The sequence below is a fragment of the Oncorhynchus clarkii genome, chromosome 20 (assembly GCF_045791955.1).
Source record: "Oncorhynchus clarkii lewisi isolate Uvic-CL-2024 chromosome 20, UVic_Ocla_1.0, whole genome shotgun sequence".
NCBI lineage: Eukaryota > Metazoa > Chordata > Actinopteri > Salmoniformes > Salmonidae > Oncorhynchus > Oncorhynchus clarkii.
Genome location: NC_092166.1, coordinates 13,201,341 through 13,215,840, shown reverse-complemented (window position 1 = coordinate 13,215,840; position 14,500 = coordinate 13,201,341). Strand labels below are relative to the sequence as shown.

The 14,500-nt window shown below is 41.6% G+C and overlaps 1 protein-coding gene and 1 pseudogene across 1 annotated transcript in view; both read right to left on the bottom strand.

Annotated features, from left to right (window-relative positions):
* LOC139375942 (gamma-interferon-inducible lysosomal thiol reductase-like) overlaps window positions 1-14,500 on the bottom strand; it is a 135,046-nt gene that overhangs the window by 37,499 nt on the left and 83,047 nt on the right. The window lies entirely within an intron of this gene.
* Window positions 1-14,500, bottom strand: part of LOC139375939 (phosphatidylinositol 3-kinase regulatory subunit gamma-like) — a 44,559-nt pseudogene that overhangs the window by 7,212 nt on the left and 22,847 nt on the right.

Below are 14,500 nucleotides of genomic sequence, written 5' to 3'. Positions count from 1 at the left end.
CTGGTTACCAACGTAATTAGAGCAGTAAAATAAATGTTTTGTCAAACCAGCCAATCAGCATTCAGTGCTCGAACCACCCAGTTTATAATAAGCAATATAGGACCTGTGAGGTACGTGTGTACTCCTCGTAGAGCACGTCGTACTCCCAGCTCTTCTCCTGGTACTGCTCGTGGTACACCTTCAGCTGCTCGCCCACCGCCTCAGTGCTGTCCTCCTTCACCAGCTGCTCCTGAGGAGAAATGTTAGCCAGGGACATATATTTAGAGAGTTGGGACAACTTTTAAAACAGTTCGTCATGTTAGCGCCTTTGAGCATTCCATTTATCCATTCATGACGAGAATCTTGAGCATAGCATTGTTAAGAATTCAGAAAATTCAGTGAACTGCTATTGGTCAACATTGCCCATGGGGAGCTAACATGGCTGCCATGGAATGTAGTGTCATGTAAATGGATCATAATGCAGAAACCTCAATATCCTAACTCTCCAAATATATGGTTCTCACGTCAGCCAACAGTCAGTGAGAATACCCACCAAGCAGCCACTCAGGATGGAGGACAGCAATACAAATTCAGCAGGAACTGTTTTCTCCATTTTGGCATCAAAAGTTCAATGAAAAGGCCATTCCAACTTGTATTCTAAATTAAATACATTATCCTGGAACTTCAGGTGCCTAAATGGCAACCCCTCAGATATTTCACAAATATGACCATAGTATCAACTACAGGAGGGTTTTGTGTAGCCTCAAGAGAGGTGGGCCAGCAAAAATACTTTTTCATTTTCATGGACAATTGTATGTTGTTCAGTTGTTGTTCATGTAGTGTATGTACCTGCTGGAATTTGGAGACGGGGTAGAGGAGCCGGGTGTCCAGCTTGGCGTTGTACTGGGCCAGGGACTCATGGCGGTAGTGGTTGATGAGCTCCACCACCGTGATAAAGGTGAGAGGCTCTGAGAAGCCATAGCGACCTTCCCGGTGGCAGACCTTGATCAGCTTGTTGTTTCCGCCTTTCCTGTGGAACGGTTGAGAAATCAGTCTTAAGTCCTTTAGAAAGTAGTTCTTTCCTTAACATTTTTTTTACTCTGCTGAGCTACAAGGGTCCCAAGTATCGCAATAGCAAACATTCCACATTCAAAAAGGAGATAGAAAATGATACACAGAATCAAGTATTCACAGAGGTTCAGGAATGGTAATGTTAATGGTCCTGTTGACATAACATCTATATATAATCTACTGGGGGCAGCCTCTCACCTGAGGGTCAGTGTGTACTCTCCCTCCAGTTTGCTGGAGGCGTCACGGACCATGAACGTCCCGTCAGGGGTGTCTCTCATCTTCTCATTCACTTCCTCCCTGGGAACACAATGGCACAGTTAGAGGCAATTGGGAATTCATGAAAGCACCACATCCTTCACAATACAACTTAATCACTTGCACGCAATTATAATAGGCTGTTCAATGTGTGCAGAGTATCCTATACTACAATCCACAATAATGTTTACTATAATCCTGTTTTAATCCACCCAAAAAATAAGTACTAAACTATAGGCCTACTATTTTGTTGATGTATTAAATGATTTCATTGATGTAGAAATGCTATTGTTACATGAATGGCTCTTCACCTGGAGATTTCACCCCAGTACCACTCCGAATCACTCAGTATGCTGCTCTCAGTCATGGCTGGAGTTGTATCTTTGACCTTTACTGGCATGGCTGGTAGAGCTACACATAAACAGAGACGTTCAATAGTTAGTAAAGGTTTTGACAAGCATCACAGTTAATTAATAGAATACATTTAATTCAAACCTACAGATCCTAACATATGAAACACACAACTTTTTGACGGAAACATTTCATCAGTCTACACTAATCAGCACTAACTCAGTAAATTACCAAACAAATGCAAATTACCATTGCAAAACAATTGCAAACAAGTTAAGCCAACAGTAAATACATTCCATTCTAAAAACAGCATTTCCATCCATTCTAACTTCTATATTAATTTCTATGGAGCCCTCCATTTTGAAGCACTGCATCTATCCATCAATACCTGGGTGCGGGACTTCCTGTCCTATGGCCATCTCCATCAGAAGCCTCTCCAGTGCCAGTGCAGGGAACTCCTCCCCCACCTCCCACCTGTCAATCAACAACGGCAGGGAGTCAGACACATGGTCATAAGATGTTCAGTCAACGGCAGGTCATTCAAACACATGGTGCTGTGCAGGGAGAGGAAAAGCACTCGACTGCAATCTGTAGTAACAGCATTTGGCCTTATGGATTTCCACTGTAGTCGAATGAGGGAGCGAGGTCTAACGGTCACGTCCTTCACTCACCCAGTGACGTTGGAGCTCTCGTCGGTCTCAAGAGGATATCGCTGGCTATGTGGTAACTCAGCAATCTGACACAAAATGGCTGCTGTATATTACCAAGTTAGGTGCAAATACACAATGGTGGGGTTTGATGTTACAGTAGTTACCCAATACAACGTAAAGTGCTTTGAGACCTACCGAAAAGCAACTACAAATAAGCAATCTATTAAACTGCTTGCACACCGCACACACCACCAAACGCTGATTGAAAATGCCGAATTGGACAACAAACACGAACCAACACAGACGAGCGGCGTACACTGACTCAACTCTGTTCGTTGGTGTTTGTCTGGGTGATGTGAAAGTGGCTTTATAACATTGTAAAAACAACCAACTTAAGAATGTTGAAATGTGTTGGGCTTGTTGACAGTGTGCAACCTCCTTTACTCTTATGTTAGATTAGGGATTCTCCTACTCACCCAGTGGCAGAGCTGTGCCGGATCAGCAGCGGCCCGAAGACCAGACCCAGGGTGTGAAGGTCCAGGCCATTAAGATGGGAGGTCTGGATCACCTTACCCAGGTGTGTGAGCAGGTAGTGCAGGGTGAGGTGGTGATGCAGGGACATGCTGGTGGCCCTCTCCAGGACCAGGCTCAGCTCCCTGCCTCCACTGCTGCTCGCCACCACAGCCTTGGACCAGTCTGTGGGAGGACGGACACTACATGTGTTACGGCAGCCCGTTACACACACACACCTGCAAGTGCACACACAAACAGGAACTCTCTCAACACACACACACACACAACACCCCCTTCTCTTTCTCTCATATGCAGACAGGCATGCAGGCACGCACACTGTCCCTGACATCACCAGGGAAGCAATATATGTTACAACATTTCAGGGATGCCTGTGACTAGCTCATCCCCAGCACTCCACACTAGGCCTATTCCCTCAGGTAGGAGGGGGGCACATGATTGACTCGCCATACAATTTATCCGTTTGCTCGTTCGGCTTCATGCGATTATGTTACTTGCTATTGCCTGGGTCTGTTTCATCGGGGCTGGGGATGGGTTGGTGGGGGGCACTGGTTGCGCACAAGCAGGGGTGAGTGAAATGTGGCATGTACCCGTGGCGCCCTGCTTCAGCACAGCCTGCAGGTCTGGGTAAACACCGGGGGGGATGACGGGGGATGGCAGCTCCCGCAGGTAGCGGAGTAAACACTCCGACACGGCGCCCACGTCACTACCAGGCCCCGACTCCACCTCTGGGGAAAGAGGTGAGAGAGAGAAACAGTCAGCGGGTCTGACCAAATGGATTTAATTCAATCAGATTTGTCACAGATTTGCTCCCAGTGCTTTCCCTGGCATTTTGAACGCATTGCATGATATTCATACATTTATATAGGATACTAGCAAGTTGTATCCAGTCATACACTGGGTGTGAGAAAAGTATGAACGTGCATTACTTATACAAGTAGTACAAAGACGATTTTGTCACTGCAAATACCCCCACAAATGTAACAGTCAGTCAAAGCTCTTCATTTCAAGGATTAATGACACATCACTACTAATTCTAACAGAACAAATACAACTGAAGAGTGATAATAATAACTCACCCTCTCTCTGACTCTGTGTTGGGCCATCTGAGGCGGATGCAAGACGTGTCCTGTACAGTGTCTTGCAGTCCAGACCTGCAGACGAATCAAGATGATTTGAGACGTTAGCTCATCGTCCTTCTAAAATAAACCCTCTACAGTATGCATGACAGACAGACAGGTCACATTAAATGTAAAGACCCTAGGGATGTGATTACGAATACACTCTGGGGAGCTAAGATGGAGGAAAGCGGAAGAGAGACACCTGTGTGGAAGAAACGGTCGCAAGACGTTTCAGTTTGAGGAACTGTTTTAGTCTACATCCCAAATGGCACCATATCTCCTATATATTGCACTACTAAGTGTCATGACGTTGGCCTGGGGGTAGGTTTATGACAGTCATAAATACCTCTTCCCCCCTTTTTCCTCTCTCTACCCTACTGATGTGGAATTTGAAAACCCCTTGGTTAACATAGAGATTCTGGGAACATCAGAAAGTGTGGGGAAATGAACTATATTCTGGTAATCCGACCTATTGAACATATGCGTTGGTACTTAATGAATATGATGTCAGTTCGGTTGTCATCTGAGACATTCTCATCAATGATAGGATGACATAAACTCTACAGTGGAAAGTCTACACCAGAGTTATCGGATTCACATGGAATTGTTGTTCAATTTAAATGTTTGAATATAAAATTATTGGTGAAGGGATGAAATGTAATTTTAGCTTCCAAATGAGAGATTTGGGTTTCCATAAGATTAGGGCTCTACTCAATCAGTGGCCCGCCCCTGTGAAGAGACATGGGTTATAAAACTTTTCAAACACACCCTTCTCGCTTCACTATATAAAGCCTTGACGAAAATGTAACCTCCTGTTCCAAGTACGTGAGGTCTGCAGCCTTTTCGTTAAAAGGACTAACATGTCAACTACAGAACTAAGCCAACCTCAGCGTGAGCTCAGATACATTTTTACATATTTTCCAAGACCTCACATTTTTTTTATCTCATTACTTGCTTGTAAAGTAAGACTACTTACTTGCTTGTAAAGTAAGAAGAAAAACAACATTGGATGGTGAAAATGTTGCAAATTGCCTAGATACAGGAGTTATTACAACAAAAATGTCATAAAAAAATGAGAACTGACCCAAAATGAAAATATACTTAATAAATTGATTATTTTTCTATGACATTTTTGTTATTTTCTGTTTTAAACTTATTCATATTTAAAGTACATAAATATAAAGAGCAAATTACATTTTATGCACAGCTCAAATCATTTGGATTTTGTAATATTATTCTAGGATTATTTTATCATTGATGCATTTTGGTAATGAGATCTGTGTTACGGTAGATGAGACCGCATTAAGGTAATGAGCAAATGGTACTTCATTAACCACCTTCATTTTAACCATCTGAAGAATTAACAACAACAAATCAAATTCAATTTCATGAGTCACTTACATAGTCCCTCCCTATTTATCTTGTCTAATTACATAAACAGCTAATCTCCATTAGTATGCAATTACAATGCAATAGCATGATTACTGTGTTACTAGTGTAGGCTAACTACAGTGTTACAACCAGTGCCTAAAATAATGCTAATCACTAATGATAATTTCTAACTAAATGCCACTTAGCTAAATAGCTACTAGCTAGGGCAAAGCAAATGTTAGCTCGAATACAGGTTGCTACTCATGATGTAGATCAGCATGTTTGTGCAACAGCATGTTCTGAATCAGATAGTCAATTCTACAATTTTTGTCTAAATGTTATTCAAATATGATTCGGGTCCTCTGGGAAACACCAACCAACACGTTGGTTCCCACCCTTTCATAACTCCTACCTGGCTTTTTCATTTGTTGTCATGCTAAACACCAACCATAGGATTAGAATAATCATTCTATCTCTATGATTACAACAGTTCACTCAAATGTTTTGATATATATCGCAAGTCAAATCGCGATCTTTGATTTAAAAATTGCCCATATCATGCAGCCCTACTAATAACCTGGTAACTTTACCAGTTTATGCAAACATTTTGTGGCACAGAAAGGAAAATGTATATCTTCTTCAGGAGATGCACTTAAAAGTAAATAGGTAGGCTATATATCTTAAAAATCTATTTTTCTGCTGCTTGTAAATTGTATGTGGTGCTTCTGACTTTTCTACCAATGAAAAACAGTGCTACCAATGACATTTTTTAAATTTAGAGCCCAGGTTACAACACAGGTATAAAACCAATGTCATGTGCATTGTTACCAAACCTTTCTGTAAGGGCACAGGAGACATCAATAATAATCACCCAACACACAGCTGGGTGATTCTTGCTAACTTGGTATTACTCTTGGTCAAATTTGAAAAGATCCCACATTTTTTGTTGTTGTAATGGATAAAATACAATCTCAAAATCAGATAATGATTTTATTTTACACATTTTCTAAGACCATGACAAAATAACATCTCATTACCATAATGCATGTAAAGTTAGAAGAAAAACAACATTGTGCACGGTGAAAATGTTAAATTGTTTTAATTTCCTAAAGATACTGGAGAGTTATTACAAAACATTATCATAAAAAAATATGACATTTTGATTAAGTATATTTTCTTTTTAGCCAGTTCTCATTACCGTAACACAATGAGAACTGTACTCCTCAAGCAGCTCTGGATTTCTGTACAGTTGCTCTTTATGCTTTTCCACTGTAGCTTTTGATGCAGTCCTCTTTCTTTCCTTATCTGCCAATCTTAATAACTAGACATTTAGATTAAATCAGATTATGTTAATTAGACTACATTATTAAAACAACCCCTAAAAGGAGCATTACACCAAAAAATTTAGTTGGTTAGATATTTTCATACCTCAAATGTAGTTGTAATTCACCCAAATTACATTGGCACATTGGTTTCCTTACCCTGTAAGCAGTTGATGGACAAGATAGCAATCCATGCTTTGATTTTGTTTAGCATTTATAGCACAAAACCAATGCAAGTGGATATCCCTGATAAGCAAGTTCACGTTCCATGTCCAAATCATCCCAAAGCGTAAAATGGATTGTACAGCTCAATAAAGATACTTCAAGATGATTTGGAAACTAAATGCGAAAAATGCTAATATCAAGGATATTCACTCACATTGGTTTTGTGCTATAAATGCAAAAAGTTGGAGACAGTGACCAGATAAACAAAACCCAAGCATGGATTGCAGTCTTATCTCGTTCATAGACTGCTGACAGGGTAAGAAAACCAATATGTCAGTTGTGTGAACTATGCCTTTAAGTCCACATGCCAGGCCATTCATTGTGTAGCTACATCTATATGCATGGTGTTGAGGCATACAGCTGGCTCTACACAAATAACTGGCATGGGGTGTGTATTTATCTTGTGAAAAGCATGAGCTGGCGTACACCCAAAACAGTTAGTAGAGATGCTGACGAACGGTGAGTAAACTGTAGGTTATACAAATAAATAGAGTCTCACACTTTATATAAGCTCCCAGTAATGTATTGGGTAAACCACCAACAGTTAGGCATCAATGTTCCCTCTAAGCTAGCCCGAGACCGCCGCGCAGATCCCCCGGGAGAGAACTTCACTCAACTTTCTTGTACTACATTCCTAGTCGATCGTCAAACATTTCTGTAAAAAAAAAACAATGATAAAGCCTTGTGTTCCAATTTAAAAATAAAATAAGTTAGTCTCAGGCTGTTGCCAGTAGGTGCACCCGATTCAGCTGCCCTGCACGCCGGGTAGTCAAACTGACACTTTGAAACATTTAATTTGTCTGAAGGCATAAACTCTGCCTTTCCGGCAGGCCCAGAGAGCAAATCATGTATACTATAGGCTTACCACTGGCCAATCGGATGGCTCATATGACCGTGTCTGCAGTAACGTAGCAGGCATAAAAGAAAGCTACAACAAAGTTTATACTGTAAGATGTCAAAACGTTTAAAACCATGGCTAGAGAGAGAGACTGTCAACAAAAACAGCAAAGAGATGCTGTTTTTATGAGTGAGTTCATGTTTAAAGTTCTCAGCACTGTCAACAAGCCATAAAATACACATTCTTCCTATTTCCACTCAGTGCTAAAACAAGCACTGCAGCAGTAATGAATGAACGTATCTATAGGCTTGAGGATAATATTATTAGCGGCTTGGGTCTTTTTTTAATATCAAGGAATATTTCACTTTCTCTGTTCATAGGAGGAACAACATGAATTTGTTCATGAGGCAGAAAAAAATAAGGTTCGACTCGAGTTTTGCCATCAGCTGGAAGACGGTGTCCCTTTAGTCAGTGGAGGAAAGGGAGAGTGGAGGGATATTAAGAAGTGAACCCCCTCAGTCTGCTGCTCTCGCCGTCCCCTGAGAGTGACCATCAGCTGGAAGACGGTGTCCCTTTAGTCAGTGGAGGAAAGGGAGAGCGGAGGGATATTAAGAAGTGAACCCCCTCAGTCTGCTGCTCTCGCCGTCCCCTGAGAGTGACCATCAGCTGGAAGACGGTGTCACCTTTAGTCAGTGGAGGAAAGGGAGAGCGGAGGGATATTAAGAAGTGAACCCCCTCAGTCTGCTGCTCTCGCCGTCCCCTGAGAGTGACCATCAGCTGGAAGACGGTGTCACCTTTAGTCAGTGGAGGAAAGGGAGAGCGGAGGGATATTAAGAAGTGAACCCCCTCAGTCTGCTGCTCTCGCCGTCCCCTGAGAGTGACCATTAGATGGAGGCACCGTCAGTAAAATAAAAAGCTAATTATTTAAATGTACAGTACCAGTCAAAAGTTTGGACACACCTACTCATTCAAGGGATTTTCTTTATTTGTACTATTTTCTACATTGTAGAATAATAGTGAAGACATAAAACTATGAAATAACACATATGGAATCAATGGTTACGGCATTATTCCATGTGTTATTTCATAGTTTTTATGTCTTCACTATTATTCTACAATGTAGAAAATAGGACAAATAAAGAAAAACCCTTGAATGAGTAGGTGTGTCCAAACTTGACTGAAGCGCGCCAGCTAAACTGAGTTTTTATGGATATAAAGAAGGACATTATCGAACAAAAGGACCATTTGTGATGTATCTGGGACCTTTTGGAGTGCCAAAAGAAGAAGATCATTAAAGGTAAGGCATTTATTATATCGCTATTTCTGACTTTTGTGGCGCACCTGCCTGATTGAAATATGTTTTTCATGCCTTTGTATGCGGGGTGCTGTCCTCAGAGAATCGCATGGTGTGCTTTCGCCGTAAAGCCTTTTTGAAATCTGATACAGCGGCAGGATTAACAAGAAGTTAAGCTTTATTTTGATGTATTACACTTTTTATGAAAGTTAAATATTTATGATTCTGTAGTTTGAATTTCACGCTCTGCAATTACACCGGACGATACCGTCCCACCTGCCCATAAGAAGTTAAGAAAATTACATTGTTGCAACCTTAATCTAAACACCTCCACAACCTAAAAACCTTTCCAGGTCCGTTTTTTTTACTTACAGAAACATGTTTTGTGGATAACTCTGCAAAACATTGGGCTGTTTTTTTGCAGGGAGCTTGTCCTCCGCATTAGGAACGTGCTGACTTCACTACATCATTCTAGCTTCAGTGTCATCTGAGAAAATGGGCGTGTTATTTCGCCCTGTGTTACTTTAGTAACTGTGTCGCCCTGTGTTACTTTAGTAACCCGGCTCTCCCCTACGGGCACTGAAACTGTGAATAAAGACCTCCTCCTAAATGGTATTAATTGTTAATACAGTGTGAATGAAGACCTCCTCCTGAATGGTATTAATTGGTAATACAGTGTGAATGAACACCACTGTCCTGCATGACACCATGAGTACACAGGTGAGAATAAATATCAGGGACAAATAAACACTACAGTGTAGGCTGTATAGTGTAGTCTGAGGAGATATGAGACAGGATTTGGACTAACTATCTGAGTAATATAATGTATTCCCATTGTGCCTCTCCTCTGAATGGTGACTACTAGGATACCGCTGTATATTTCAATTTACTGTGTATGTATGTTAATGTTTGCGTTGTGTTGCATTGCCTTGTGTTGTGTGTGAGTGCGTACCTTTCTTCTCAATGGCCTCCACTAGGTTCACCAGGGTAGGGGGAGCAGTTTCTGGTGGTGTGAACTGCTCAGTCAAATCCAGAAGAGAAACAGCTGAAACAACAACACAAACCATGGTTACATTTTCTGGAAAAACCTTAAAAACTGGATTCCAGAAGGCCTCCATTGACAGAGAGCTGCACGACCGGACTATCGCTTGTCCTTTAAAATGTGAATGCATGTGCTTTTCATTTCATATTTGCTCAAGGAAGACCACATATCCCATAAACAGCAGTTGGAGGCAGCCAAAAACACTATTGTCTAGACTCCAGAGACTGAGTCCCTTATACATTACATTTACATTGTCCAAAAATAGAAATAATCCCAGACAAGCAATGTACCATTGAGAAAGGAAAGGGGCTTAGTGAACAGAAAGACGATACACAACCAGAGCCAGCCGGTCTGTTGAGGGACAAAAACTTTTCACCTCACCACAACTACCCCATACAGTAAATCAAACATCTTTTCAGTCACAGAGGGAAAGCGAGGTAGAGAGTGAGGGAGGGGTAACAGAGAGAAAAAGAGATCCCATTTCCCTTCTCTCTCCTCACTCTCCTTTTCCACCCCTCCAGTCATTTCTCTGCGCTTGTTTCGCCTTGGACCTTTGCGTGAGTGGAGCACAATAAAGGATTTAATCAAAAATCCTGAACAAGCAAAAGCCCTGTGTCCGGCTGCCAGGGCCTCCTTTTCGGGCCCACCGCACCCGAGGCCAGAGCTTGGCAGCCTCCTGCTCCTGGCAGTGCACGGCTGAACCGCGGCTGATTATTCATTTGGGGAGTTCAGACGAAAGAGCAGCGTCAGCACATTCTGCCCCTCTCTCGCTCTCTTCCTCTATCCGTTGCACGTTAAACATGGGAACTGCTTTTCCGGAGTGATGAGTGATAATAGCCTGTGCTAGCAGGCTATGCCGTTGAGGGGACCCTCCACCGCACAATTGAAAATGTTTATTTAATCTATTTCATTTCTGTAACTATAAAAAAATATATAGGGACATGTAAACAACATTACATGGGGGGAGGGCAGCTGGGACTCAATTTCAACTGACTCCTTTCAAAAGTCCACCCATGCATGGTTGGTCTCTAGCAGCAATTGCTCAGTTGTCATAATGTTCTTCACACCAATAGGTATTCTCAAATCTGGTGAGGAAATAGTTAAATAAAAACCTGTCTGCTGTTTAATAAATGAAAATAAAGGAAATAAATGACCTATCGATAAATACAGACTATGCAAGTCATACTAAAATCAAGTAGTTATTCTGTTTAACAGCATAATACAGTGAATATTCAATTCAACAGGACTGAAGGCAATCCACAGACATGCAATCTAGCATGGAACGAATATGCACTTGGGGTTGAGGTGGGCCGCAGCCAATAAAATAGGGAAATCAAATCCAATAGGCAAATAAGCAAAAATATAGACTATAAAAACCACAAAACAAATGTATTCCAATACTTTGGAGGTGGGTGGCAGGATAATCAAATGCCATATACTCCTCCGAAAGAATAACTCTACCATCCCTCGCTCTGTCACACACACGCTCAGAGTAGCTTGGGTTTTTGTGCAAATGAGGAGGCGGGTGGGGTGGGGGGGACAGCTGTGGCCCTGGAGTCATCTTTGGGTTTTTGGAGAGAGCACCAACTCATCATTACTCAATTAGAACCACCTCGGCGGTCTGTGTGCTGGCAGGCAGGCCTGCGACTCAACATGCCCTGGAGCAGAGAGAACACAGGCAGAGAGAGAACATAGACAGACAGAGACAGAGAGAGAACAGATGGAAGGAGGGGAGAGGGAGAGAGCAGTATAATCATGTGATAACCGTAACCAGCTGTATTCACGCTGGGATGGGCCGTCTGTGTGGAAGTTTAATGGTCTACTTTGGTTAGGGCTGTTGGGGTCATGAAATTTTGTCAACCGGTGATTGTCAAGCAAATAACTACCGGCCTCACAGTAATTGACCGTTAATTACCATAAAAACATTTAGCATCTACTGGCTTCAACACAGTTTACAAGCCACTGATGCAGACATTTGGAACAACTACATCTGAAAATGTCTAATAAATCCATGTAATATAGCCTACACCATCACAATGAATCCATGATTAATTTTAGACAGGTCTAAAGAAACATGATATGAAGAACAGAAGAACAGAATAGCATAGCATACTCTGAGTTGTCCTTATGTTAGGCCCTGATCTGGATACACTAGTTCATTTAGATAAGATTTTCTTAGAATTACGTGGCATTATTTTATAGTATGAAGAACACAATATAACATAGCTGGATAAAATAGAAAGGATATTTTCTCCAAACGATTTGAGGGAGTAGGCACATCGGCTATTCTGTGTTCAGCAGATACCAAAGAAACAGGTCCTCCTATATGCTTAATTTAGAGTTATTTATGTAACATTAGTTGTGATACAAATGTTAGGCTATATGGTGCTGCATGATGCCACTCTAATGATGATTTGAAAAAAAAAGTTGGATGAAAGACATGAGCTCTGGTTTGCTTTGTGCGCAGGCTGTACACACTTCATCAGTCTCTCATTCACAATTTGACAAGAACTTGATAATGTCTTGAATTTCCCAGCTGCATCCACGTTGTGTGGCCGTAATGCCGCCCCCCTCAACGTCAATCTCTCCCTCAACGTCAAAAAAACAAAGGAGCTGATCGTGGACTTCATGAAACAGCAGAGAGAGCACGCCCCTATCCACATCGACGGGACTGCAGTGGAGAAGGTAGAAAGTAGAGGTTGACCGATTAATCGGAATGGCCGATTAATTAGGGCCGATTTCATGTTTTCATAACAATCGGAAATCGGTATTTTTGGACACCGATTTTGCCGATATTTTTTTTATTTTTTTGTACACCTTTATTTAACTAGGCAAGTCAGTTAAGAACACATTCTTATTTTCAATGACGGCCTAGGAACGGTGGGTTAACTGTCTTGTTCAGGGGCAGATCAACAGATTTAGTTTTTGCAACCTTCTGGTTACTAGTCCAACGCTCTAACCACCTGCCTTACATTGCACTCCACGAGGAGCCTGCGTGGCAGGCTGACTTCCTGTTACGCGAGGGCAGCAAGAAGACAAGGTAAGTTGCTAGCTAGCATTAAACTTATTAAAAACAATCAATCAATCTTCACATAATCACTAGTTAACTACACATGGTTGACGATATTACTAGTTTATCTAGCATGTCCTGCGTTGCATATAATCGATGCGGTGCCTGTTAATTTCTCCTCGATTCACAGCCTACTTCGCCAAACGGGTGATGATTTAGCATTGTCGTTGCACCAAACCTAACCATAAATATCAATGCCTTTCTTTAAAATCAATTACACAAGTATATATTTTTAAACCTGCATATTTAGTTAATATTGCCTGCTAACATGAATTTCTTATAATTAGGGAAATTGTGTCACTTCTCTTGTGTTCCGTGCAAGCAGTCAGCAGTCACAATGCAGCAGTTTGGGCCGCCTGGCTCGTTGCGAACTGTGTCAAGTACATTTATTCCTAACAAAATAATTAATTTGCCAGAATTGTACATAATTAAAATCAAATCAAATCAAATTTTATTTGTCACATACACATGGTTAGCAGATGTTTTTTTTTTTTTTTTTTTTATTTCACCTTTATTTAACCAGGTAGGCTAGTTGAGAACAAGTTCTCATTTGCAACTGCGACCTGGCCAAGATAAGGCATAGCAGTGTGAACAGACAACACAGAGTTACACATGGAGTAAACAATTAACAAGTCAATAACACAGTAGAAAAAAGGGGAGTCTATATATACATTGTGTGCAAAAGGCATGAGAAGGTAGGCAAATAATTACAATTATGCAGATTAACACTGGAGTGATAAATGATCAGATGGTTATGTAAAGGTAGAGATATTGGCGTGCAAAAGAGCAGAAAAATAAATAAATAAAAACAGTATGGGGATGAGGTAGGTGAAAATGGGTGGGCTATTTACCAATAGACTATGTACAGCTGCAGCGATCGGTTAGCTGCTCAGATAGCAGATGTTTGAAGTTGGTGAGGGAGATAAAAGTCTCCAACTTCAGTGATTTTTGCAATTCGTTCCAATCACAGGCAGCAGAGAACTGGAACGAAAGGCGGCCAAATGAGGTGTTGGCTTTAGGGATGATCAGTGAGATACACCTGCTGGAGCGCGTGCTACGGATGGGTGTTGCCATCGTAACCAGTGAACTGAGATAAGGCGGAGCTTTACCTAGCATGGACTTGTAGATGAGCTGGAGCCAGTGGGTCTGGCGACGAATATGTAGCGAGGGCCAGCCGATTAGAGCATACAAGTCGCAGTGGTGGGTGGTATAAGGTGCTTTAGTGACAAAACGGATGGCACTGTGATAAACTGCATCCAGTTTGCTGAGTAGAGTGTTGGAAGCAATTTTGTAGATGACATCGCCGAAGTCGAGGATCGGTAGGATAGTCAGTTTTACTAGGGTAAGTTTGGCGGCGTGAGTGAAGGAGGCTTTGTTGCG